The 27,721-nt window shown below is 37.4% G+C and overlaps 1 long non-coding RNA gene across 2 annotated transcripts; it reads left to right on the top strand.

Moving 5' to 3' along the window:
- The first annotated feature begins 1,492 nt into the window (after positions 1 to 1,492).
- Positions 1,493 to 24,938, top strand: LOC137125126 (uncharacterized). 2 transcript variants are annotated; one of them, XR_010914090.1, is made up of 3 exons: positions 1,493 to 1,965; positions 2,729 to 2,942; positions 5,048 to 24,938. It is a non-coding gene; the product is annotated as an uncharacterized lncRNA (long non-coding RNA). The 2 variants fall into 2 exon arrangements; XR_010914091.1 differs by having other exon boundaries at positions 2,729 to 2,988.
- The last annotated feature ends 2,783 nt before the right edge of the window (positions 24,939 to 27,721 follow it).

The following is a 27,721-nucleotide window of genomic DNA, read 5'->3' as shown; positions in this document are numbered from 1 at the left end:
ACACACACACACACACACACACACACACACACACACACACACACACACGCACGCACACACACACATTAAATGAGATGTACTCCAGAAGTCCTCCAGTCTTTTTGACAATATTAAATATCAGCTCTGATGGATTTTTAGTTCCATGGTTCATTGAATGTGCTGAGTGAACCAGAAAATGAAAACTATGGGTAATCTTTTGCTGGCAACCCGAAGAGTGATGGCGTCTCACACATTATAACATTACTCTGAAAAATCACCTCTATGCCAGTGCAAAGCTGAATGTGGTAACTGTTGAGGATTCATGAACCATCTGGTTGTATGTAATAACTAATTTATATACTATTACATTACAAATATACAGAATTTGATTAAAGACAAGTAACTAATCCTATGTGCCATGTGAAGAATGGATAACTTGTTTTTCTCATTAATTCTGTGGTTTAAAGTGGTTTCTTAGTAGATAAATTGTAAAGCTTGAACATTTTCACTCATCACCTTTTTCAGCACTGTAAAGATGTGTTTGTATTACATTTTCATGAGTTTTTATTTTTTGCAATTAGTCCCTAACAATGCAGTGTATGCAAAACCTACAAATACCAAAATACTTTGGATGCAACAAGGATAGGAGGAGGGAAGGAGAGAGATGCGAGTGTCCCACAGGTGGTGGTTTGCCTTTGTCCTGAAAAATACAGAGAACATAAAGTGACTTCAGATGAGTTCATATCTTGATTACACAGGCTATGGTTAGGTCTTCTCTGAAATCATTTTCCCCTAAACTAACTTCCCCTAAACTATCAACAAAAGCAAAAAATCTGGAGAAAAATTGAATATGTTTAAAATAATGACCTGTTTTAATTGAAGCGCATTCAAAATACATAGCTGGAGCTCGGAGATAATGCAGACTGTTTCAAATGTCTGAAGGAACGTTTACGCATCTGCTATGGGAATTTCCCTTTGTGTAACGAGCATCATTTCACGAATGGATCCGTAAGTGAGTGTCATTTCAGAATAAGAGTTAGGGCTGCTCATTATGCAAACAAATAGCGTGGTATTTTAGAAGAAATCACTGCTGATGTGTTACGGTATTGAAGAACATAGCAAGCATAACACAACATAGTATTTGTGTATATAGGTTGTTGTAAATGTATATTTGTTTGTGCCCGTGTATGTACCGAAACCTATAAATATGTGTTGATGCAGATGGAATTGTAGCCTACTCGTGAGGGCATGTCCTATATTTCGCTTTTTTTCCGTCTTTATAAAGTTTTTAATTATTTGATATAAGGGAGTTCCTGTAGGCCCATATCTCATATAGCAAATATAAAATAAAGGTAAATTAGATAAAATCATGTAAAACCCGCAAAAATTACAATTTTGATGAAAAAACTAAAACAAATATTGCATATACATCTTATGTAATTTTGTCAACATAATTTTTAAGTCATAAGTTTTTTTTAATTGTGAAAGGTAGAACAGGAAGTTGTAGATTTATGCTAGTTAGCATGACGGCGGTGGTCGCCGGGGTCTGTGAGGACCATCCCTCCCAGGAAGACACCCACCGACGCCGCCTCTTGCTCCACCTGCCTCGCCGCTGAGGGCCGAGCTGGAGAACAGTCTGGTCTTTGCTCTCATCGGACACAAGCTCATCATTGATTTGCCATTTTAGCTTCATTTAGCCTCCTCAACATCTGGTACCGTGGGTTTTGTGTTACAGCTCGGGTGAGACCGCTATAGGTTTTTTTATTTTTAAGCCAAGGTCCATTAAAATTCCGCTGCTCGTTTGGCTCTGAATCCAGAAAGAGTACACACACATTTATATTCAGACAACGTGACTGCATGTCATGATCGTCGAGAACCGCTAAATAAAAGCCTGAAGTAAGGCAGCGGCGGCGGCGGCGATCAAGACCGAAGAGGACCGGTCCCTAAAAACAGCGAAGAACTGGGATTTCATACACACACAGCGAGGTGAGCCCTTGAAAACAACGTTTGTATTTTTCCAATTGGTCTTCGCTCTCTCTCTCTCTCTCTCTCTCTCTCTCTCAACCACACACACACACACACACACACACACACACACACACACACACTGGCCGGACAAACAGTGCTTCTGTTGTGGCGTAATGATGAAGAGCATCACACTCCACATCCAGTGTCTGCTGCTGTTGTCGGAGGCCATCGGGGTTGACACGGTGGTCTGGCTGGCAATGTCCAACTCTTTAGGCTTATTTCTCCACAGGGAAATCAGTATGTAACTCACATGAAGTAGAGGAAACTTACCTTTAAAGCATTTAACGAATACCACGTAAATATTGTAGTTTTATTTTTTCTCTCTCAACATTTAAAACATAGTTACAGGAAAAATGACATACAACTAGATTTAAATGTGTTTCAGGGATTATACTCAGGGGAACTAAATTCCTTGTATTTTTATTTTCAATGCTAAACTCATATTAAGCTGAAGTATGTTCCTGGATGTAGAAAGTATCTGCTAATGGAGTCCAATTTATCTTTTAAATTTTGGTCCCAAATGACAAGAAATGCATTGACATGACTACTGCCTGACATTTAAGCATCCTTTAAATAGCTTCTTACCCACTGTTTTCTCCTTTTTCCCACCTTCTCTCCCCCCCCCATCTTCTTCCAACCTTTCCTCCTTTGTATTTATTGTCTCTCACCTCTCCTACTCTGCACTTCACTACCCTGTCCTCTCCTTTTCATTACACACTAGACACCCATCTGCCCTTGTTCCTACTTCTCCCCACTTCTCTCCACTTCTTTCCACGTCTTCCCCCCTTTGTCCTCTCACCCTCCTCATTCATTGCTCTGTCGCTCTCTTTTTCCCCTCCATTGATTTGCCTGGCGGCGTTGCTAAGAGACATCGCCAGTCGAAGTGCCGTGAAGGGTAGAGTAGATGAAGGTGCTCAGGAAAAGAGGGGAAGATTGTAAGGGGAGATTCGCTTCTCTTCGCTCTGCATTTTGTTTATTGATGTCAGTGGCTTGCAAAACCTTTAATTGCACATTTTCTAAAGTTGTTGACTATGACTGTAATGGCTGTTTTCAGTAATGATTAATATGTTGATTATTATAAGAATAATTAAGTAATTATAACACACATGGATGATGTTTTTTGGCACTCTGCTACAAAAAAAAGAAAAAGGAAACATTGTTCTCTGAACAAATAAAAAAGGCCTAGACATGTTTGTTAGAAAAGATCAGAAATAATTGGAAAGTTGGATTGGATATGTGTGGTTTGTGGTTTGGCCTTTTACTATATTATGAAGAAATTCAATTCCATGAAAAACCAATAGCAAAGTCTTATTTCTTAACTTTGTACTTTGTTTTATAAGTCTCAAGTTATTACAGAAAAATATAAGTTCTAATTTTTTCATGGAAAGGTACCAACAATTTTGTTTAAAATGATCATTTAATTTCCTACTACCCACACTGACATTTTCACATCTAGTTTCACCCAAGCAACAATTTAAAAGTAAAGAAATTTAGTTTACAACGGTATAGAGCACAGAAAAGAAAAAACATTTTGCTGTTTCACAGTAACATTACCAGGGGTACTTCTTGCATATAAAAGATAATCTGGATAACTTGTGAATGTAGGCTATAATAGTTATTATAATAGTCGTGGTACAAATTATATTGAAAGGGTCATATCTAGAGTGAAATTAATAAACAATAAAAAAATAATATAATAGAAAAGCACCCTGGAATCAGATATGTCCTATAGCTAATGAATCTAATTTCTAATCTTAAGTATTCATCTGTAATATTAAATATTAATAACTTAATAAGCAACAGTAAACACCCCTAAACTAATTTGCTTTATTAGGACTGTGTGTGTATGATAAGACACTTCACTGTTTATATTAATGACAACAATGGAGTAACAATCCTAACCATCCTAATCCATCAAAAGCTGTCATAAATATGTCCTTTACCTTCATAGGTAAAAAAAAAAAAAGTTAAGTTAAGTTAAGAAGTTAATTAAATGTCATTATATTATTACCACTTCACCTACCCTTTCTTCTCATCCCGTGTGAGCATATTTCTAAAAGAGGCACAGCAACACTTCATATTCTAAGAAAACCCATGGGGCTTAAATGCAAGCAGGGACATTTTCACAATTGCTTTGCCGTCTGTTGTGAGAAGTGTCATAACCTTCAACTTGGCCTCCTGGTTTAATCACTAGTAGACTGTAACCACCCTTAATATCTCAACACTACATTATGTTTATTATGACAGAGGACTTCTTCCCGTTCACAAAAACACATTCTTATAGAATTTTCCTTTTAAGGACTAGTTTTGTAATCCTTTTTTGAGTACATATGTTTTAAATAGGACTGTTGGTAATGAATGGGGGGGGAGCCCTATACCATGTGAATCCAGTGCATTGCACACAATGCTCAAAATCCCACTCTGGATTTTTTTCCCTGGCTTTGAAAGAGGTTCAGATGCAGCCTCAACAAAGCAGGTCAATATAACACCTAAACCTCTTAAATTCTAATTTTCTGCTTGTGTAGACAATGTATTTTGGCATGGGTTAGCATAACACTGCGTTAGTTGAGCTAGTCTTCAGCTTGTAGACCCAATTTATGTTTCCATTATTTAGCGAGCCAGAGAAGCCTCATTCATTTGTCAGAAATCATTGCTGTATCATCTACCCTCTTTTTAAAATTTTGGTATGAATCTCTTCTCCATTCAGCCCTAAAGCTCACAACAGAACTACTTTGACTTGAGAAGAAGAATATAAATTCCTTCTGGGTTCTGATTTTTTTAATATTATTATTAATAGTTTTTGAGCAACTTTGATTAATGTAACATGGTCCCATTAGGCCGATCCCATGCTTTTACAGTATGTTCATACCAGGGAGCCTGACAGTATAACACACCTGGCGATGTTGTTTATTGCTTTAAATGTGTGTAGGAATTTCCTGCATTGTGTTAGATTTGTGGAAAGGGCGTGGCAGTGATTCTTCTTTCTGACCAATTGATATTCTCATCTGTGTTTTCATGTCACCTTTTGTTATTGCCTCAGTTTGCTTGGAACCTCAGTGAATGTGATATCAAGAAAGTACCAGGCAGCAGGTACAATCCACAACTTTCGCCCACTGGAAAAGCACAAACGGGAGGAGAGCAGAGCAGAGTCAATTTGAGTCAAGTTTAACCGGTACTATGCATGGAAAAAACGACATAACGGAGCTTCAGAGGTTCTCTGCAGAGATGGGAGAATGTGACAGAAGGACAAACATGTCAGTAACACTGCATCAATCAGCTCCTTGGGGTGGAGTGTTTAGACAGAAACTACAGTCTGCTTAGAGTTTGTCCGAGAGCAAGAGGAAAATACATTCTGGTCTGATGAAAATTAAACTTTTTGGGCACAACTCAAAGGACCAGGTAATGCTCATCATCTGGCCAATACCATCTCTATGTTGAAGTGTAACAGTGGTAGCATGTTCCTGTGGGGGTACATCTCAACAGCAGATATAGGGGTAAATGCAGCCTAATACAGAGAAGTTCTAAGTACTAAGAAGTACTAAGAACACTTGCTCCAGGGTGCATAGATCTGAGACTGGGGTGGGTGTTCTTTTTTCAGCTCAAGAGTGACTTGAAGCTTACTACAAAGACAACACTGAAGTGACTTCAGGACAAGTCACTGATTGTTCTTGAGTGGTCCAGGCAAAGTCCAGACCTAAAGAACCCACATAACCTCTGCAGAGCAATCGGCAAATAGCAGTTCTTATCCAGTTTATAGAGACTGACCCAAGAAGATGTTAGTGGTTTCAAGTTTTGGTTGTGCAAAAAGGAAATGTATGGTAATACTTTGTGAAGCAACTGTTTATACCATATGTAGGACGTCCTTGTTTGAGCTATAGCCTAAAAATAGAGAAAAAGAACTGCTAATAAAAGATAAAATATTTATATTATTTTCCTGTAGTCTTTTTGATATCCCATGAGATGCAGTAAGCTTACATGAATACGACTAACTCTCAGCAAGAAAGAAAAATGGTTTTGACTAAATTGCATTCAGTTAATTAACTTAAGAGCTGTCTTCTGTCTGTGGCACTTAAAGTGAGCTTGTCTGAATCTTTACAATGCATTGTTTTAATGGCGTTTCCCACTTCCTGCTCTGTTAACACAAAATTTCCCGATCATCCATCTGTGATTGTATTTGCTTTTATTATTATTATTTTAGAAGCCAATTATTAGTAACCAACAGCGGAAATAAATTGACATACATTTCGTGTGTAATGCGAGTATTTGAGTAGCTGTGTGATTTTTATTGGAAAAATAATTAGACCAACAACCACACCAGGTAACCATCAATGATGGTTTAGTGAACAAATAAAGATTAACAGAAACAAAAGCCAGACTGTATTGATTTCTATTAATTTTTATAAATAACAGCACAGTGCAATGAAAAGTGCAGGATTTACTTTGGTTTCACTCTAAGTGAATTTAAGTGTGGATTCAAATACCCGTGTGAATAAAGGCGTTAAACATGTATGAGGCAGTTAAGTGGTTTGGAATGATAGGATTGTGTGTGTGTCTGTGTCCATGTATGTGTGCATATGGGTGAGAAAGACAATAAAATACAGTTACTGTAACTGGTTTAAAATGATGGGATTATGTGTGTGTGACTGTGTGTGTTGCTACATAGCGAGGACCACAAAGTTCATTTTCTAACAGAGTGAGGACATTTTATTTATTTCCTCACAATTTCAAAAGGCTGTTAAGGTTACAATTAGGTTTCTGTTGGGTAAGCTTTTAGGGTGTGTGTGTCTGGTTACCAAGGGAAAAAAATGAAACTGTCATGTCCCGTTCTTTTCTGTGCTACTGCATTTGTTTTCATAGGCTGAAGTGGTTTGTACCCACCATCATGTGAAATCAGTGCGCTGCCTTTGCCATCACAAGTCTTTCATGAAGGCCCATAAACTTAGCTTCACTGGAGGCCTTTTAACTGAAGGCAGTGTTTAAACTGGAGGCATATTAAATCATTTCTTCAGCTCATTAAGCACTAAATTTGCTGTCACGGCCAGATTTGCACACAGACTGTACCCTGAAAACTCTTTAGTGTTTGGGAGGTTTGAGTCTGTTTTTGATTTTTTTTAACTGCTAAACTTGATTCATCTTTTCTTTTAGTTACAACAAACCACATAATTCACCTCAGAGACAATGTTTTTTTGCAGCCAAAGTTTTTGGGGATAACCTTAATCACACATCTCTTTGTAGAACTGGGTTGTACACAGTTTTTCTCCTTGTTGGTAAAGGGGAAGACACTGGTAAGAGTAAGAGAGGGAAATTAGCTGCAGAGGTTGGTACATTTTTAGTTTGCATTATTTAAGATCCTTAATATGTCTTGCTAGTATTTACCACAAAGATACACAGATCAGCCACTTGTTGCTTTTAATGTTGTGGCTGATAAGCGTTTAAGGCAAATATATAGCTAAACCTACTGTACTGTAGATGTTTAAATTTGTGTTCAGAGTTGAAACAACCATATAAACCTGAAATGCTTTGTATTCATCACATTAACAGGTTTTGTACTGACTGTAAATGTTGCTGTGGTTGACCAGTCAAAGACCCACGAGCAGGCTTGTGGCATTTGACAGAAGGACAGGGATTTACATTTCAAATCTGTTCTTGGTTTTCTCAGAATGTTGCTGGAGTATAATAAGAGCTTGTGTGTGTTTAAGGCTAAGAATCCTATTAGCAACCTCTTGGCTCTGTGCTTAGTCTGTCACCGTGTCTGCAGATATGTCCGATTTGATTAGTAAACTGTAAAGGCTTGTTTTTGTTTCAGAGTTTAGTTTCTGTACATGAATGTAGGTGGGTCAATTAAAAAAAATGTAATGCATTATACCTTTGTACATACAACTATAATATAATCACCACGTTTTATATCACTATGTAATATATAGAATAGATAAATAAGATAGACATTCTAATTTTGTCTATGCATCATAAGTACCACCATTTGTGCTGCTTGAAAGTTAAAAGTTTTGAACCAAATTATTAAAGTGCTTCTAAAACAATAAAAAAAAAATATATACACTATATTGCCAAAAGTATTTGCTCACCTGCCTTTAGACTCATATGAACTTTAGTGACGTCCCATTCTTAATCCATAGGGTTTAATATGACGTCGGCCCACCCTTTGCAGCTATAACAGCTTCAACTCTTCTGGGAAGGCTTTCCACGAGGTTTAGGAGTGTGTTTATGAAATACATAATACACTGGGCTCGCAGTCTTCGCTCTAATTCATCCCAAAGGTGTTCTATTGGGTTGAGGTCAGGACTCTGTGCACGCCAGTCAAGTTCTTCCACACCAAACTCACTCATCCATGTCTTTATGGACCTTGCTTTGTGGACCTGAATTCATTTATTTGGATGGGTGAGCGAATACTTTTGGCAATATAGTGTATATATTCTGAAGCACATAAAGCTTTCACTTTGCCCTACATTTTTCATTAAAATGGCATTTTCTCAGACCTCACTTTTGTAGGGGCTGGAGTCACCTGTCCACCTGTTGTTCCACCTGTCATTGGGTGAGCAAGTGGGTAAACCCTGGACAGCTTGCCAGTCTATCTCAAGGCCAACACAGAGAGACATACACAGATCATACCACAGACCACAACCCATTCCCACCCACGGGCAATTTAGAGTCACCCATTTAACTTTAAATGCATGTCTTTGCACTCTGGAGGAGAACATGCAAACTGCACACAGAGGCAGCTATGCTATAAGGCGGCGGCACTAATCACTCCACCCCTGTGCTGCCATGTTTAAATACAGGCCCCTTTAAAATATATTGTCATTGATATGGTGGCTTCAGAGAGTATTATGCTAACTTTGTTTGGTTGTAGATTTTTTTTTCATTTCAAAAATTCACAAAAATGAAAAAACAATCTATGATGGTATTTAAATATTTTGCTGTGGCTGTCCACACTATGATCAAGTCCTGCTTGAGTTTTCTTGTGACCTAATGTGTCTAGAACTTGACTGAATTTCATCTTTGGCAAATTGAAATTGACACACAGTTTTAAAAAGCAACACACCTATAAATCCCATTCTTTACATTACTTGTTATGACTAAAAGCAAGTTATTAAATTATTAAGTATTCTCTTTAGAACTCTGAGATAAACTTTATCCAGGCTCAGGACCAGGACCGACATGGCTGGGTGGGGTGGGATTCGAACTTGCGGCCTTCTGCCTCCCAAACCAATGCTCTACCATTGATCCCCCAGGCCTCCTGCAGCTCCTTCCATTGAGTAACCAGGAAAAAGGGTCTTGGTTAGGGATTTGGCCAAGAACGGTACTTTTAACTGAGCTTTAGTAAAAAATTATCAAGAAAAGGCTCAACTAGGTTAATCAGATACCTTGAGAACAGACAGAATTTGAACAGAACCACACAAACCAAATTAGGTTACCCCTTTTCTCTCCTCTCCTCGTCAGACATGCCATCCTAGTGATACACCTCAAAAAGGTTATTTTTTTTCTGTCACTCTAAATCTCTCCACAGGCATTACTCACAGTGGGGCATAGCTCATTGCACACATTCTTCTACACAACATTCACAATATAAATAAGCAGACACACAGCATCGAGGTGTCAAACCAATGTTCCCTTTATTGAAAGGACACCTTCGGTGACAGACATCCTGGGTATAAGACAGATAGGTTTGATAGCAGAAGCACTTGCTTCCAAACAAGAACACTGTGCTCACTGACAAACAAAATGTTGTATTTGTTGCTGAATAATCAGTTGGTGTTGGCCTTTGTGAGCAGCGATACAGACAGATGACTCCAAAAGGTATACATTATGAGAATGTCCCAATATTTGCACGGTCCCTTGGTGTCTTTTTTGTGCTTTTTTTTTTCTTGATCTGGCAAAATGTCAATGTGCACCACTCAGTTTAGTGCTGTGTGACTGGAACCCGAAAGAAATTGAGATACGTCCAGAGGTTTAGGAACGATTTGTTCCCAAGGTAGATCTTTAGCTTCAATGCTTTTGTGACGTAATGTGACTTATTTGTGTAAAACATACACAGGAATAATTATTTTGATCTTGGAACAAGTTATATTTCCATGGAAGAACAAAACAGAATATTGTCCTATGCAATGATTATGCTATTTATGTACTGTATTATGCACTTCTTAACTACTGTAGATTAATCTATCTGGGGATCTATGTGCTGGCCAATTAGCATTAGCGCTCGTTAGGATGTAAATTTGTGACAGAATTGAGGTATTATGTTTTCTTATAAGTATATTGTAGAAAAGTTGAGTTCTAACTACAATTTTAGAATTACGCTACATTATGTTAATCTAGCTAGGCTGACTTTATAGAGTAATTATATAGGAAAAATGTGTTTAGGCAGAGAATAGTTTATGATTAAAATAATTCATCTTTAAGAGACACTGGCACTGGTGCACAAAGGTCCATTGGAAGAAAAAGTAATGTTGTCCTAAAGAGCCAATGAAATAAATGTTATATAGTGCATTTGAATTACAGTTACAAGAGTTAATTACTGAAAATAAACATTTCATTAAAAGCTACAATGTCCAAATAAACCAGCAGTACCGTGAGACTTGAAATCAATCAACTCTTCTACCCCCAATCCTATTCTTTTCTAACTTCTGCTACATTTTGACATGCTCTGCACAGCATTTCAGGTATTACTATTATCAAATAATAATAAATAAAAGATGCCACTTGTCATGATTATCACTATCTGCATATAGCTGTTTTAGCCACTTGTGGTGATATACTCAAATACTTTTTAAGATGTCCCTGAACAAAAGCAACTACCGATTTTGTAAAAACCTTCTGCACAGAATGTAGCTTTTTAATCAAATACGGTGCAATATCAGACAGGTGCTTGCAATATGTCACTGTGATTGTGTGAAAGCAATTCTGACATTAGTTTGGAAGGTGAATTGTGACAGGGACCACTCTGCCTGTCAAATGTGAGCAGTTGTGCCAAAGCTAAAATATGGATTGAATTGAAAATACTGTCTTATTAATGCTTATGCCACACAGTCGTAGCATCTGCACATTGTGTGTACGTCGCCTCATGTGTGTTTATGTGTCACACCTCTTGGTCCAGATTAGCAACAGGAAGGTAGGCAGGCAGACTCATCCATCACATAAGCTTACTTCTCATCTGATGGCTTTCCTCTGTCAAGATTATTTTACCTTGTGGCCTTTCTTCACTTAGGTGAATATGTAGTGAACACAGCCATCATAAAGTCTTTAACTTTATCAGATGATAAAAATAAGGTGATCAGATTTACAGCTTTGGAAAATTATCATCCTGAAGCAATAACACAAATAAGCTTTTGATGTAGTCATTGCTATTTTGGAAAGCAAAATCTTCACTGGTAGCTTGACATTTACAGATCTGAGTAATATGGCATGATCACCAATGAACATATTGTCAACAGAAATGTCACAGATTTTTCCTTCATATTTTCTAGATAATCCTACCCATAAAGAATAGGCTGCTGGCTCTGTTCCTCAAGTTTTGATGAAGTGAGTTTCTTTTTTTTCCGTCTGTCTCTGTTGTACAGCAACACAGACGGGAGCAGTTCCCAGGGCTTCTGTCTGTCAAGTGTTGACTTCATCTCATTTGGGTCCCAGAAACCTTCTCATGTCTTTGTCTCGTCTCACCCTCTCATCTCTCTGTGGAGCGAGCAAGTGCACCCAAGGGAGAGAGTGGAGAAGAGCAAAGGGATCCCTCCTGCTCTCTTTTCAAGAAATTTGTAGGGCTGAGGCCTAGTTAATCGACTTCCCCCGACACCAAAGACACCACTTGCTATGAACCTCCACCTGACTTGAATGTGAGATTTGCTCATTATTTTGCTGTAGCACTCATGACGTGAATGATGTAGACACTTGTGACATGTGCTACAGGAATGAAAACAGGTTGGGTTTAGCAGTTACACCACTAGTTAACACACTGTACAGTAAACGCTCGATGTGTTATAATCAATGCTAACCAATATTAAGCACTTTACAAATACTCAAGTGTATAGTGTAATATGTGAAGCTTTTCTTAAAATGTGCTTCAGCCAAGTTTCCATTTCTCTAAAAAGATTACAACAATTATACAGGACTTGTACATGTTGACTCAGACGGGTGATGTGAGAATTGGTTATTACCATGGTAACAGTCAAATTCCGACTAGAAAATTTAGATATCATTGATTGCAACCCACAGTATCCAAATTGCTCTGTGCAGTTTTTTGCTATTCACAAAATGTCTGAGCCAAATTTAATTATCACTTTATTATCTATCAGTAGCCAATGCTGATTGCAAAGCATCTGATTTTATTGTAGCAATTTGTGCAGATGGCTTTTATAAATTAAACCTCTATTGTGCTCTAAATGTGAGCTATTTTCTGTGCTCCTAACTAAACACAATTGTTAATCTAAAGCTGCTTTACTCTTCCCTCTTCAAATGAACATACAGGGCATTCCTAAAGTTTACACACCTCCACTTTTCTCAATTTTGGTATGTTAGAGCTTTCACACAGGAATTTTTTGAATTTTTTTCTTATTAATCTACACTTAGTACCCCAAAATGATAAACTGAAAACAGAATTATAGAAATGTCTGTAATTTAAAAAAAAATGTCATATGTACATAAGTATTCAGACCCTTTGCAACAACACTTGAAATTTAGCTCATTCCTCCGTTTTCTCTTTATTTTTGCTGAGATGTTTCTACACCTTTACTGTAGTCTGCCTGTGGTAAGTAAAATTGGTTGGACATGATTTGGAAAGGCACACGCATATCTATAGAAGCCTCACAGCTGACAAGGCCTACTGTATCAGAGCAAAAGCCGTGAGGTCAAAGGAACTGCCTGCAGGGCTCAGAGACAGGATTATTGTAAGGCACAGATCCAGGGAAGGCTACAAAAATAATTTTTTGCACCTCATGTTTGTAAGAGTAGTGGCCTCCATAATTCTAAAATGGAAAATGTTTGGCACAACCAGGACTCCAAGAGTTACTCAGTCAAATTGAGCGATCGAGGGAGAAGGACCTCAGTAAGAGAGGTGAACAAGAACCTGATGGTCACTCTGACTGAGCTCCAGAGATCCTGTATGAAGATGAGACAAAGTTCCAGAAGGACAACCATCACTGCAACCCTCTATTTATTTGTGATTTATGGAAGAGTGGCTAGAATGAAGCCTCCCCTCGGTTGAAACACATAAAAGTGGAGTTTGCAAAAAAATAGCTGAAGGATTCTCACAAGAGTCCATGGTATGATGAAACCACGATTGAACTTTCTGTCCCAAAATCTGATGATTATATTCTGGAGGAAACCAGGTACCTCTCATCACTAGCCAAATACCGTCCCCACTGTGAAGCATGGTGGTGGCAGCATCATGCTGTGTGTAGGGGGTTTTCTGCAGTAGGGCCTGGGACAGTGGTCAGGGTTGAGGGCTAGAGTGGCCAGGCAGAGCCCTGAATTGAACCCCATTGAAAATCTCTGGAGAGACCTGAAAATGTATGTGGGTGTACAAAGCTTGTAGCATCATACTCAAAAAGACTTGAGGCTGTAATTGGTGCTAAAGGTGCTTCAACAAAGTATTAAGCAAAGGCGGTAATTAGTTATGTGCATATGTTTTTTTTCCTTTTTGTATTCTTTGTAAATTTGTCAAGATTTCAATCAAACTCCTTTGATGTTGTCATTATTTAATTCATTTTGAAATACGCTGTAACATAAACTATGGAAAAGTGCTGTGAATACTTTCTGGATGCACTGTATACAGCAGGGTTTTGTTAAGCAGTGAAACTTATTTTAAGACTAACTATTGCTGATAAATCATACACAAGTCATGGGCTTTCAGCCGTGTTCCTTCTGAAATACTGTTAGTCTTTTTAAAATGAATAAAAAGATAATATATCATAGTTGTTAGCTGGGCTCATTTTTTGACACATTTATGCACACCGTTTTGCATGTGGGTGGTGTTTTTGTTTGGTGAATGTGACACAGCTGTGCTGCTGACTCAAGTTTCTCTTGGAATTGTACAGTAGCAGAAACACACACACACACAACGTTGTTGCCTTATGGTTTATTTCATTACATGCCCATCAAATCTCGAGTGTAGGTATGACTTAGCTTCATACCCTACGCTAAACTCTACGCTGTAGCCTGACTGTCACCTGATGCAGACCTCAACAACTGTTATTGGTCCCCAAGGTAGCATGACATGCCTGTAGGGATACACTGATGTGAGATAAACAGTTGCAGATGTCAAACCAGACAGTAAAATCAACCTGTCAATATCCATATATTTCCTGTACCATTTCTGTCCATGGCTGGACAAGCACAGAAAATTCACCAGAGAAAATTCACCCTCTGCCTTGGCTGATTCAGTGGTCCCACAGACTATCTTGTGCATCATCTTCAGTTTTTTTATTGTTGCAGTAAAAGTAACTGATTTTTTAGCATTTATTGGCTCCAACTCCAACATGATTCACTCAACTCATTTTCAGTCACTGCTGTTGGTTTTCTTTGTAATCATACACAGAAACTTAGTCCAAAACGTAAAAATACATCACGCACCAAATTAAGCAAGATTTAACACCTGCTCAGAAATTTAATGTCAACTCAAACATGAAAGTTCCACTCAAAGGCCTCTACAATTTAGTAACAATTTAAAAAGTCTTAATGTGGGACATGGACAAAAACAGGAAATAAAAAAGTTTATAAAAGTGGTTGCCTAATTTCAGCAATGACAAATGTCTACCAACACTTAAGGTAGTATTATCATTATTGCAATTATTTTATATCCTTAAAAATAAAGTACTACTTTAACTATACTGCAAATTGAGTTATATTTAAGGAATCCATCCCTTCTGCTTTAAAAAATATTTTCCCAGCAAAAATTTTTATAAATATAATTATATATCAAGTTGATTTTTGTGATAACCCTTAGTACACCTGGGGAAAAAAACGTCTTGCTGGAAAGTCAACTTGTTTTCTAAACATACCTTTTAAACCTCCCTCAAGAACAGCAGAAACCACAGTACAAAAATGAAAGAATTCAGCAGTTGATTGAGATATAGAACAACAACAATTCTCTCTCAATATTGCCAATAATATCCTTTTTCTAGTAGCCAAAAAATTGATAATTTTAAATGGAATACAATTTAGAATACATATTGATTGTTGTTTTTATTCTTATCCAGAACTCAAAAGTAATGATAGAAGATAAACAAATAATTAAATGGGTCATTTACCTTATGAGTTGATGAAAGACGAGGCTTATGGCCTTTGATTATGTAATAGTCACATAATACCACTTTTCCGTATGGTTAGAGGAGATGAACAAATGTAAAACAGAGGTGATGTGAACAGCCCCATACTTCTAAATATTTTAATCTTGTGTGTTCTTCATTTTCCCCAAATCTTCTCTTCCCAAAGTACGCAAATAACCATTATTGTATAGCCTGCAGTCTCTTTAGTAAGGTATCATAAAATGGCTCCTTGTTGGTAGTTTGTGTATGTGTTATTTTGTCTACTGTAGACAGAAATGTGAAATTATTGTGGAAAGACAAAATACTTTTTGCTATCTGTGTACAAGAAATACAAGGAATGGGCACATTTAATGGTAACATTGTCTAGAGAGCATAGACTGGAGCATACAGTTATCTCTGTTATGACTATTAGGATAGAGCATCACATAGCACCTAGAGAACTCAAGGGTTTATCATGGCAGGCCTACCCACAGAGTTTGCATCAAGAGCTGCATCCCAAAGCAGTGTCATCGCTGCCTGTGTTTAGATGGATAGTCTCTGCAGCAGTAGCAGCTGGCACTGGGCCTTAGGACGAAGGACTCTCTTCCTCGTCTTCCCTTTTGTATTCCTCTCACCTCTCTCTTTAGGGATCAAGACTGATGGAAAGAACAGAGAGGGAGGGGAGTTGAGGAAAAGCCCAGAGACACTAGCAGGGGTAAGCGGAGAGATGAGGGGGAGAGAGACAAATGGCTGGTTCATGGTTTCACTATGGCTATAAATGAAGGCACGCCATCTGTGCACTTTGACAGTTTTGTTTCTTGTACCACCTTTGAAGGAATAACTGAGTTAAACCCAAAATATATTAATTGTGTTGGCATCTTACAACAGATTCTGGAAAGTTTTATCATCTGTAGCTTCCTCGCATTTGCTCTATGAGTTGGTTAAAAATGCTGAAAACAATCTGGTTGACTTTGTAATGTTTTGAACTGACATGTTTCAAAGTGAAATCCCTGTAATACACAGTATGCATTTGACAGCTGCATGTAGTAGAACACAGAAAAAGTCAACATTTTTATCCAAAGTTAGAAAAATGTTCTTGTGTATCAGTAGCCCAGTGGGACGCACACTGGTTATTAAAGGTGGGTATATCGCTTTAGTAATCTACTGTATATAAAATGTACTGTACCAAACTGACTCCAAGAAAGAGTGTGCTGATGACTTTCTATTAGAGTAGAAATAGCATTTATGACATGATTCACATTCAAGTAAAGCTGTCATGCATAAAGTACGTACATATTTATTGTACATTTGAATATTATGGTTGAGCGATGAGATAATGCAATGCTGGCGGAGTAATGGTGAGGTTCGCAAAGGGCTCCAATGACCTACAAATGGTTGAATGAAATCAGCTGAAGGTGGTATTCATGTAAAATGAACACTGGAGCGTCTTTAGGGAATCAAGCTGTAGCTGACTCGAAGTGAGTCTACCCGCAGTATTAAATACTGATGCTGTATTAAATTTAGTTTAATCTCACACAACATACTGATCACCGTGAGCATGGGACGCACACGGTTTGACCTCTGATTCGTTACATTAGTGAGCCTCGCACAACAACATTTAGAAGTGAATATCTCTACACTGCTCTTAGTGCTGTAGATACTGTAGCTTTAATGATGTGCTTTTTAACCTTGGAAATAACTCTTGGTTACTACAACTTATGTTAGCAGTTAGCATATGCAGAGCAGATAAACACAAGTTTAATTAGTTCCACACTGTGATTTCTATTTTTTTCCAGTTTTGAAGACAATTGCAATAATACATCACACTCTAAACTCTTTATATACCAGCCCACATGCCCATTTTTGCAGCCCTACTTCAACATGTGAACACATGAAAAGTTTGGTATGTAGCAGTCTGGATTCACACACACAGTAAATGGCCACTTATATATTCCAAAGCGCTTTACAACGTTGATTCCCATTCACACACACTCACACAATGAAGGTGGTGGCTGCCATGCAAGGTGCTCACCTGACCCACCAGGAGCAACTTAGGGTTCAGTGTCTTACCCAAAGACACTTCGACATGTAGCTGGGAGCAGGGATTGAACACTGACCCTGTGGTCCGTGGATGACTGCCTTACCAACTGAGCTACAGTCACCCCATCACATGGGCCCTTTGTGAAAAAAACATGGCCTTGACATTCATTTGAATGGAGAACTGAATTTATATAGTCTGGATTGGTACCTTTTCTAAGGGGGATCTGCCAAAAAGATGCAGTAGTTGGATCTGATTCAGTTCTACGCTTTCTAGACTTTCCAGAATTGTACAATCCTGTTTGTGTTTTGGTATTTAAAAAGCCTTAAACACTTAAATTTGTTCTGCTTGTAGCGAATGGTTATTTAATCCTGTATTTCTAGTTACAGGCCTATTAAGGTAACTGTAGCCTCAAGGTTCAGAGAGTAAGTGCATTTTCAAAATAGAAAAAAAGTCCTTATCATCTGAATTTTAACAACAATTTCTGTTGGCAAGTCAAGCACAAAATGTTCCAAAAACAGCAATATAATGTAGTATGTGCCACTTGTGGCAGCCATATAATATGACCAACTGCACCAACACAACATCTCCAACTCACAGTAAAATACAGTTTCTGCCAATGTAGAAAAACTAGTCCATGACTGTATGAAAAAAGTAGGTTTGAAAAGAATAGAACTGATCAGTCTTGTTGTAAAGTGCACTCACCGCTCACTTCAACTTGAAATAGGAGCATAGAACAAGGGTTTAAAAGCACAAGGGGAGGAAGGAAACGAGTTAGTGCGAGACAATCTGAGTGTGACAGCAGGGGTTCTGAATGATAAGCAGCGAGATTTAAATGTAAGGCAGTATGTCAGATACGATGAGTGTTTGATTCTGTGTGAGTCAGAGAAAGTGTTAGCATGAGACACGTGCATGACAGAGTGATTGTTGGGTGTGAACATGAGCAGTGTTGTTGCCAATACATAAGATGCAACGATACTTGTGGCAGATGTGAAAATGAAAAGGAGAAACAAGAGGAGCTAGTATGAATCCATTCAGTTTATGCTAGCAAAGGATTGGATTTTTATAGTTCACAGTCTTATTATTTTATGTTCCCTACAGAAGAATACCAAAATAACCAGTCTTCAACTCATGATGCAGAATTTACATGCAAAGCAAGTTTTTGGCTGGATTGTAAAGAAAGCCATTTCCCACGGGCCTCTGTATAATGAAACACTATAGGAGAAAAAGATTATGAGAAAACAGAAAGAGGTGAAAGTGACTAAGTAGAGAAAGATAATAAGTCAATGGATAATCAGAAGAGAAAAGAAAAGTGAAGGAAGGAGATGAGAGCAGCAGAAAGAGGTGATTGTTTTGGTGATAGGCCACTTTACTGCTACCTTTATTCAGCTGTCAAGTAAAAAATATTATAAGTGCGGTTTAAGAGCACCCATTTTTTCCCTGTGATTGGACAAACGCTTTGGTATCAAGTTCCGATATGGGATGTAACGACTCATAAATCTAAAAAGAAGTGAGGTGAGCAAACGTTTGAAGAGAGTGAGCATGTCCATGAGTAATGACTCAGAGGTCAACTATACTGTATGTTTGCAGTATCAGATTTAAGGCGGTAAAGCAACACTGAGGAAGGTTGGATGAATCTAAATATAAATGCTAAGTGGCACACCATAAACATAGAGGAGGACAGGCCATGAGACAAATTGCAAGAACTTGGAAAATATTAGGATAATGGGAGAAGTCAGGGAGATTCTGTAAAGGAGAATTTTAGGGCATTACAGTAAATGAGATGAACTGTATGGAAATAAAGATTTTTTCGTAATAAAATAAGGCAAGGAAGCATAACTGTAATTGGGTATGACCTTAGGATAATTCAGTTTTATGCTGCCATCCACATCCTTTTTTTCGTCTTCTGTGATTCCTCTAGTTTTTGTTTTGACTATAGATAGTATCAAAGTATGTCTTTCAACCACAAAAAGATTTACATTGACATCTTTACACTTTAAGATTAGAAAATGCAAGGTGCGTCATGCTGCCTTTTTTTATATTGAAACGCCCTAATCAGATAGAAAGCCTTTTAGCAGCTTGCTGCCTCTTTTTTTTTTTTTACCAGTACTAGACAACCATTGAATTATGGTCCTCAGCCGAACTAAAGACCACTAGTTAATTAAACATCCTAAACATTTATATAAGCATTCATTATTTCTCTGAACATCTGCATTAAAGGGTACCTGCTGTGGCTCTGGTAGAGCATTAGAGGCTGCTCTTATTCGTATGCAGAACACAGAAACAGACATCTGTGTGTACATGTGACAGAAAGGACAAAAATAATGGGGAGGAAGCCAGCTCGTCTAGGCAATTTGGCTAGATGATGTTCACTTCCTGGCTTATTTTATGATGAGTTTAGACAATTTAGTGATCTGCTGTCAATCAGCAAATCTTTCAATTTATCTGATTGGACAATGTGGGAAAAAAAGCTTGTGATTTCTAGTGATTTTCCGCCCAGAGCTTTCTCAACTGGATTCATTGCCGCTTTTTGTGATGCTGTGACCCAATCTGTAAAAATATGTTTGGTAAATGGGACAAGGCCCTCTGACAAATATGGTATCAATTTGTCAGAGTTATGCATTTCTGTAGTCTAAAATACAATTTGGCAGAGGGTTAGGGTGAGGTCAAACTCAAATGATGTGACTCTTGTAATGATAAAGGATTTTGACATTTATAATTTTGAAAGTAATGCAAGTAATGAATACGGGAACTGAAAGACTGGTGCCATGTAGGGAGGCAGGCATCTGCTGTAAACTGAACCCTTTTTGGTGCCAGGCAACAAAATGCTGGATGCTGCTGCTTGCAGTAACACCAAAATAGCATCTAGTTTTACACTAGTTTTTGCTTTGAACATTTAAAAAAACAGGACTAAAGCTGTGTAAACACAGTAATTTGGTCAGGATTAGGGAAGATACATCAGGTTTGGGGGTAGGAAAATTAAAAAAATTAAGTGATTAAAAACAAAGTCGTGGTTTACCTTAAAAATCGTGTACGTCGTATGTGACTTTTAACAACAAAAAGAGTAGTAGTTTTACACTGGACTCTCTTGTGGGATAGTTGTCTGCTTTGTAAGCGACCAAACAACCTCACCGTCCTGATTAGTAATTTTTACTTCCTCTCACAGAGAATCTACATAGTAGGTATAGGTATTTTAACAGAGGGGGCCGTCTCATTAAAACACTCTATAGAGCTGACAGACTGTAGAGTGGGTTTGTCACTACATGGGGCCACTTGTACATATGGACATAAAATTATTTGACCTTGCATAAAATATTGAATAGTGCAGTTTCAAAGTAAACTGTAATTATACCAAAAGTTGGGTTTTGCTATAGCATTAAATCTTTTTATGTGTTTCGATTTTTTTCTTGTCTGCTTTGTTGGTGTTCACTGCTGCACAGACTTTCCTTTAAATATAAACTATACTTTCTGTGTTGTTTTATCCTCTATTATACATGTAACATAAATTTTTCTCCTTCCCAATCCGTGGGTGTTGGCATGGACTCTTTACAGACATCTATATTTAGCCAAAAAGTGTGTCTCAGCACGCACTATTTGCAGTGCCAGTTCATACAACAACCGGATGTAATATGTATTTCACTGTCTTTGATGATGTTCTTCTGGAGCAGTTACTTGTGCAGTTTTGTTTTCTTCATGTCATTCAGACTAATACAACAAACAAATTAGCTCTACTTCTAGTTTGTGCTACTGTGCAGAGTGGCACTCATTTTCAGTAGTGCATGTGTCCGATCCACTTGATCTGGAGGCAAACATTAGGTGTAACAATAATACAATAATAATTTCCAAAAAGAGAAAAATAAATGACAACTGTTACCATTATTTGAACGGTATAGCTACAATCACTAATCATCTTAAAAATCTTACTGCGTCACCATCTCATGAGGGGCCATAGTGCACTGTACTCTTTGTTGCAGGTCGGCAGCGTAAGCAGATAAAACTAAAGTTATAAATTGGTCTTTGTTGGCTGTATGTCTCCTCAACCATGGCGATTGCTGAATTTAATGCTTTGGTGATTTGATTTATTAGTCCTAGTGCTGAGTCCAGCAACAGAAAGTTCTGTGTGTTCTTTTTAGTGTGCTTTTCAGCACCACTTTAAAAATGTACTAAAGCAGCCTATAGTCTTTTTCCCATTTTTCAGCTTGTTAGTTCATGGTTTTGTTCAGTCCAGCTATAATCATTATCCTCCCACATTCAGGCATGCACTTTATCTTGATAATGACAGGGATGTTACATATTCCTCTGTAAACGAAAGATATAGCAGAGGTAATCAAGCCACAATGCAGATTTGTCACAGTAAAGATGCTCACAATAGTTCATGCCTTGGTTCACTCCAATTTGTAACCTCTCTGGCACCTCCTAGCTGCACACTGTTGTAGCAAATGTTCATCAGTTCATTAAGTCTCCTCAACAGGTACATCACACGTTCATTTTCACTTGCTCTCCTTTGTCTCTGTGTGTCATGCTGGCAAAATTACTGATAAGCCACGCTTACACAAAAATACTCACATTATTTGAGACTTGTACACACAGTCATGCATAACTCATTTGTATTCCTCCAGCAGCGAGATATCTGATGTGTTTAATTGGCCACAGGGGAACAGTTGTATGGGCCTCTCACTTTCTCTTTCACTTTCATTTTTTCGCTGCCTCTCTGAGCGTCCTCACTCCCATCTAGTATTCCTGCAGCTGCCCTTCCCTATGTTTGTTGGCTGAATGACTAGATGAAAACAACGAATTTTAATTCAGGCTCACTAGTGACAATAGTCATTCTAGGCAGACAAACATGAATTTCAATAACTTGACTGAGAATAGGTTTGCAATCCATTTGATTCTCTGGGGGATGTTCATTTGTCAACATGTCACATTACTGGAACTATTTTACTACTTAACTACTACTAAATTGCCTGTGAGTTTGAATGGTTGTCTGTCTGTGTATGTCTCTCTCTGTTGGTTTTGAGATACACTGGTGACGTGTCCAGGGTGTACCCCTCACACAATGACAGCTGGGATAGGGTCCAGGCCCCTGTGACCCTAAACAGGATAAGTGCTTGCAGATAATGGATGGATGGATGAATATGCTAGACGAGGCAAACTGATTTTGGCATATGTCTTTATTATAATGTTTTTTCATCAAAGTCAGTCTTTTTCAGAAATGTAATTTTCTAAATCAAATGTGGGGGTAATGTGTAGCACTATGGATAGGTACAGAAACTATATGTAAATAGTTAGGAAATAATACCATTCAGGAAAATATTAAGTGTAATTAATTAATGTAAAAAGTTCAAAGGCCGCCAATATTTAATTAGTATCCTAGGAGACAAAATTTAAATTACAGAACCATTGTGTGCTCGACCCCAGTTCGGAAATTGAAAATGTTATTAATGTATGTCCTTACAATATTTAATTGAAGAACGTGCTGCTTCTGATTATTTTTTTTGCATTGTTCTTCAATATATAGATTCCCATCTGGTGTGATTGTCCCTGTGAGTCTTTGCTAGTTTATGAGACTTCTGGGAAAAGATGTCATTGGGCCTTTTATTTCCAATGCAAAGAGTTTTCATCATGCTACCTTTTAAAAAAATGTTTATCAGTACCTAAGCATAGTTAAAAATATAATTAAAGCGCATATTTATTAAATATCTCAAAACTTTTTCAAATATTTTGAATGTCAGGAGGATTTCGAGTAAATGTTTGTGATGCTGATAACAACAGATAATAGGCAATAGACGATTCTTCTGTCAGAAAGATTGTTTTGAAAGATGGCATGAGTATTGTATAGGTCTGATCTACTACTATTTGAGGAAGTGCTTGTTTGATGTTATTGCTGCCAATTGTGGTTCAACTGATTGTTACATCCAGCCTATTTTTTTTTACACTGTAACACTATGAAGCACATTAAATATTATTTTAGTGTTTGTGTGTTGTTACGAAACCCCTTCAGATCCTGCGTCCATTGAAAGGGACATGATATGTTTTTCTCTGCACGTTGTACTGTATTTACGATATTGATATTGATATTGATATGATATTTTATAATCACTTACTTTAGAAAATGAGCTAAATTAATGTTTATAGCCACAGTAGTAAGTATTTGAAGAGATTTCTAAAACTCAATACTGTCTAACAACTGGGCATCTGTTCTTATAGTATTACATTCTGTTTTTGTTTAGATGGGGAGATATTTTTCTAAAGTAAACCTTTGCCATAAGACCTGGACTTCTCTAATTAAAGCCATGCTGACAGTACTAAACTTGGAGGTTGCACTCAGCAAGTGTAGAGCTTCAAATTATTTAAAACGCTGGCATCAAGCTCTTGCCAAAGACAAAAAACGAGAGACCATATAACACTTTTACTTACAATGGCTTTGTGTCATTTAAAATTTATTTTTAAACTTAAAATTGAACTTAAATTATCTATAAAGATTTTAATTGACTAGTCATTTCTAACATTGCTTACACCTCTCCTGCTGATTTAATTCAATTCAATTCAATTCAACTTTATTTATATAGCATCAATTCACAACAAAGTCATCTCAAGGCACTTTACAGAATAAAGTCAAGACCATAAAGATGTATAGAGAGAATCCAACAATTCACCTTAAACAAGCCCTAAGCAACAGTGGAGAGGAAAAACTCCCTCTAACGGAAGAAACCTCCATCAAAACCAGGCTCAGGGTGAGCGGCCATCTGCCTTGACCGGTTGGGTTGAGTGGAAAGTGAGGAGAGAAAAGAAAAGAGCAACAAAAGCAACAACAAAACATTGGGCAGGTTGGTAGGACCAGTAGCTGCACACTAGAAAACACACAGCTCCAAAGTCAGGGACTCCTGAAGAGAGGGACAGAGAGAGGGAGACAGAGAAGGACAAAGACAACAGTTAAGAAATATTCCCTTTAAACAAGATACCGAAATAGATTTAATAACTTCTGTATTTTATACTTTACAATTGTGCTATGTTTCCTCCACTCACCCCCTGCACCTCTCTATCTGAGAAGTGCTTAAACATAACTGGAAAATGATAGGCTGGATTTCAGATGAGTCACTTAATCAGTCTCAATATGTACACTGAAGAGACACTGGCATGAAAACATTATGATAAAATCTGAGTAAATTATTGCTCTTAATCATAACATGAGTAGATCTGTCAAGTAAGTGCAACATGTACTGTGGATTTTTATGTTACAGCTTTCTATGGCAATTAAAATTTAAACACTGTATTTTTAAAGTAATTTTGTGTAATCAGAGTGGCTGTATGACACAATTAACTGATGACACAAATGAATAATCTACTTCTATACAAACAAGATGGTGGGTTTCTATGGCTACAACCCATCTGCAGAGCAAGGCCTTCTGTTTACAGTTTATAAAAATGGAGACTTTTCAATTCTGCGATAAATACCCCATTATGTCCTTTTCAGATTGCCTGCTCTTTGACTGTCTGGAATTATGTTATCATCATGCTATATTGAATTTCATGTTTTCATTTTCCCTTTTTACTGTGTTGCCCAAGGCTAGTCATGACTCTGTCGCTTTTTGTGCATACAGGTTGTGAGTATGGCAAAAGCTTGGGGTGTTTGTCTCAAATACATGTACATTGAAGCATGTACACTGTGATATAAGATTGAGTTTGTTATTAAAAGAGGTTCTTTAAGTGGTTTTCTTTTTTTTTTTAAATATCCAGAGACACTATTAAGCTTTGAGTGAAAATTAATCAAGTTATGACTTGAGGTGTGTTTTTGCGGCATTCAATAGAGTGTAAAATCATAGAATTTTTAGCAGTACATCTCATATTGTAACACGGCTACCACATATTAAAAGTCATATTTCTTTTTGTTGTAATCCGTCTTTATGCACCACAAAAATCTTAAAATCTTAAATACCAGCCTATTAGAATATTAGTTCTGTCTATAATGACATTGCCACAATTAGTGAACTCGTTCAGAAGTGCAAAGCAAATCTCTATCCAAAATAAAATAAGTATTTCTTACATGCCAATGTGCAACAGTTTGCAAACCAAAATATTTAACAAAGACAACTGGACAGATAACATAATGATAAAGGCAATGCAGGTTTTGCTCATTTAAAGTTTCTCAAATCTGTAAAAATACAACCCAGTTAAAGAAAGTACATAGGTTATAGGTTTACGACAAAGGAGTTGGGCAGATGCAGCCATGGTATTTTCCTTACATTCTTATGGATTTTAGCTACAGTAATGAAAACAGACAATATATGCATAAAAAGGAAACAGAGATGAGGTGGCAGCAGACTGCATTTGCAGATGTTGCATAAATGCAGGCAGGGTGAAGAAGAGATGATTGCATTGCATAAATATAGATCACATTATACCAAGATTGTCCATTAAAACCTACATGGATAATTTATTTTGATGGGGTGGTGGCCTTTGCTGTAGAAAATACAGCCAAGTTCCACACACAGCTAAGATCCAAAAAGGGTAAGAGGGGGTGAGTAGAGAGAGAAAATGTAGGAGGAAGATGGGTGGGGGGTATGTTGGGGACTTTTAAAATGGAAAGAGAGATGGATAATAGAGGGATACGGGACAAAACAATGACAAATGAGATAGTAAGTGAGGTTGAGAGAAAATGCTGGAAGAAAGCAATAAGAGGGAGGAGATGGTAAATCATTAGAACCTGTTTGAACCTTTAAAAAAATCAATAAGTTCAAATGCTATTGATGGATGCTTCTATTTTGAGGATGGACACCAAAGAGGGAATGAGAGGAGAGCGATGAACGATAAGCGATGAAAACAGTATGTGTGGTGGTGGTGGGAGAGTGTCACGCTGAGTATTATGCACCAGTAATGTTGTCATAATTCTTTTATCATCATAAACAGTTCATGATTGGAGGATATGAAGATAAATGAGGGGACTGATAAATTACCAGAAACAAATAGTGGCTAATGAGGAGATAGTGGAAAAGTTGCTACTAGGGGAGTAGATTATCAAAGGGTGATTGGAAACATAAATGAAAATGGTCTGTACCACGATAACAGCTGCTAACAGATGTTTTGGCAACAAGATTTTTCTGATGCCTTACTTCAAAACGGATGAGAGGAAAAGACAGAGGAGATGGAGAAAAAGAAGACAGGGGTCAACTGAGTTTCGACTCATTCAGGCTGGTTAATGGCAGACTGTGCTTAGTGGCAGCAGCTGTTAAAGGAAGTAATTAAAGGCGGTAATTAAACCTGGAAGAGGAGTTGCACAGATGCAGTTGTACACTGTATATGCCCCCAGATGTACAACCCCAATTCCAAAAAAGTTGGGATATGTGTAACATGTTAATAAAAAAAATGCAATGATTTGCAAATCTCATCAACCCATAATGTGTTCACAATAGAACATAAACAACATATTAAATGGTAAAAATATTACCAATAATAATTGCTTTTTCTGTCACCTGACAGATCGGAACTTTTAAGATGCCATCCAGGACTCATCCAGGGTGGCTATTTCTTCTGTTACTTGTCAGTTTTTTCCCAGCAACTTAAAGGAGGTTTCTAATACTACCCCTAATTCTTACTTTAATACATTTTTATACCAAACATATCTATTCAAAATCATGGCCCCTGTCCCAAAATGCAAAAGTACAAGACAAAAATAACTCCTCAATCTTACCTGACTAAACTATAGCACTGTAGACATGCAGTCACTCACAATAGTTCACCTTATTAACAATGACTCTGGGAGGTAGAATTATGTGTTTTTAGCCTAAAGTTTTGCAGACTGATGCCTGCTGCTGGTTATTGATAGTTTGCAGCATAGATTCGCTACCTTGTCAGTGGCTCTAATCACCAAGCCCATTTATTCCTTCTGAATATCTAAATCTTAAAAAAAAGCTGACAAATATTTAATAGGTTCTAAATAAGGCATATTTTCATCTGCAGATTAATAAACTTTTGGTGCACAAAAAAGTGTATTATTAGTGTATTTATTTTATTTTATGCATTTATGGCAGCAGGATGGTGAATATGGGACCACAGCACTAATGTTAATAATAATGAGGGAACGTATATAGTCTTACAACTTACAACAGTGTGGCTCATTTAATAACTATATATAAAAGTAGGTAAATTTGTGCCTCCTTCGGGAAGAATTGTAACAACCTTCTTTTCTTTTTGCCATAAGTGAACTTTGCTTTTATGTACAGGTCTTAAGAAGGTAAAACCATGCAGTGCTACTAATCTCTCATCCAAAATTCTTGTTCAGAAATAGAACAGAGTGAAGAACACATTTGCAGAAAAGTTTGGCTATTGGACAAAATTTCAAGGTTGTGCAGAATTCATGAGGATTTGTTAAATTTGTCTTACTTGTTGCCGTTGCAACATCATGAATTGCTAGATGGTATTAGAA

Source organism: Channa argus, chromosome 4 (assembly GCF_033026475.1).
Source record: "Channa argus isolate prfri chromosome 4, Channa argus male v1.0, whole genome shotgun sequence".
In the NCBI taxonomy this organism is placed as follows: Eukaryota; Metazoa; Chordata; class Actinopteri; order Anabantiformes; family Channidae; genus Channa; species Channa argus.
The sequence above is the reverse complement of the archived record's forward strand: the minus strand, read 5'-3'. Positions and strand labels throughout refer to the sequence as shown.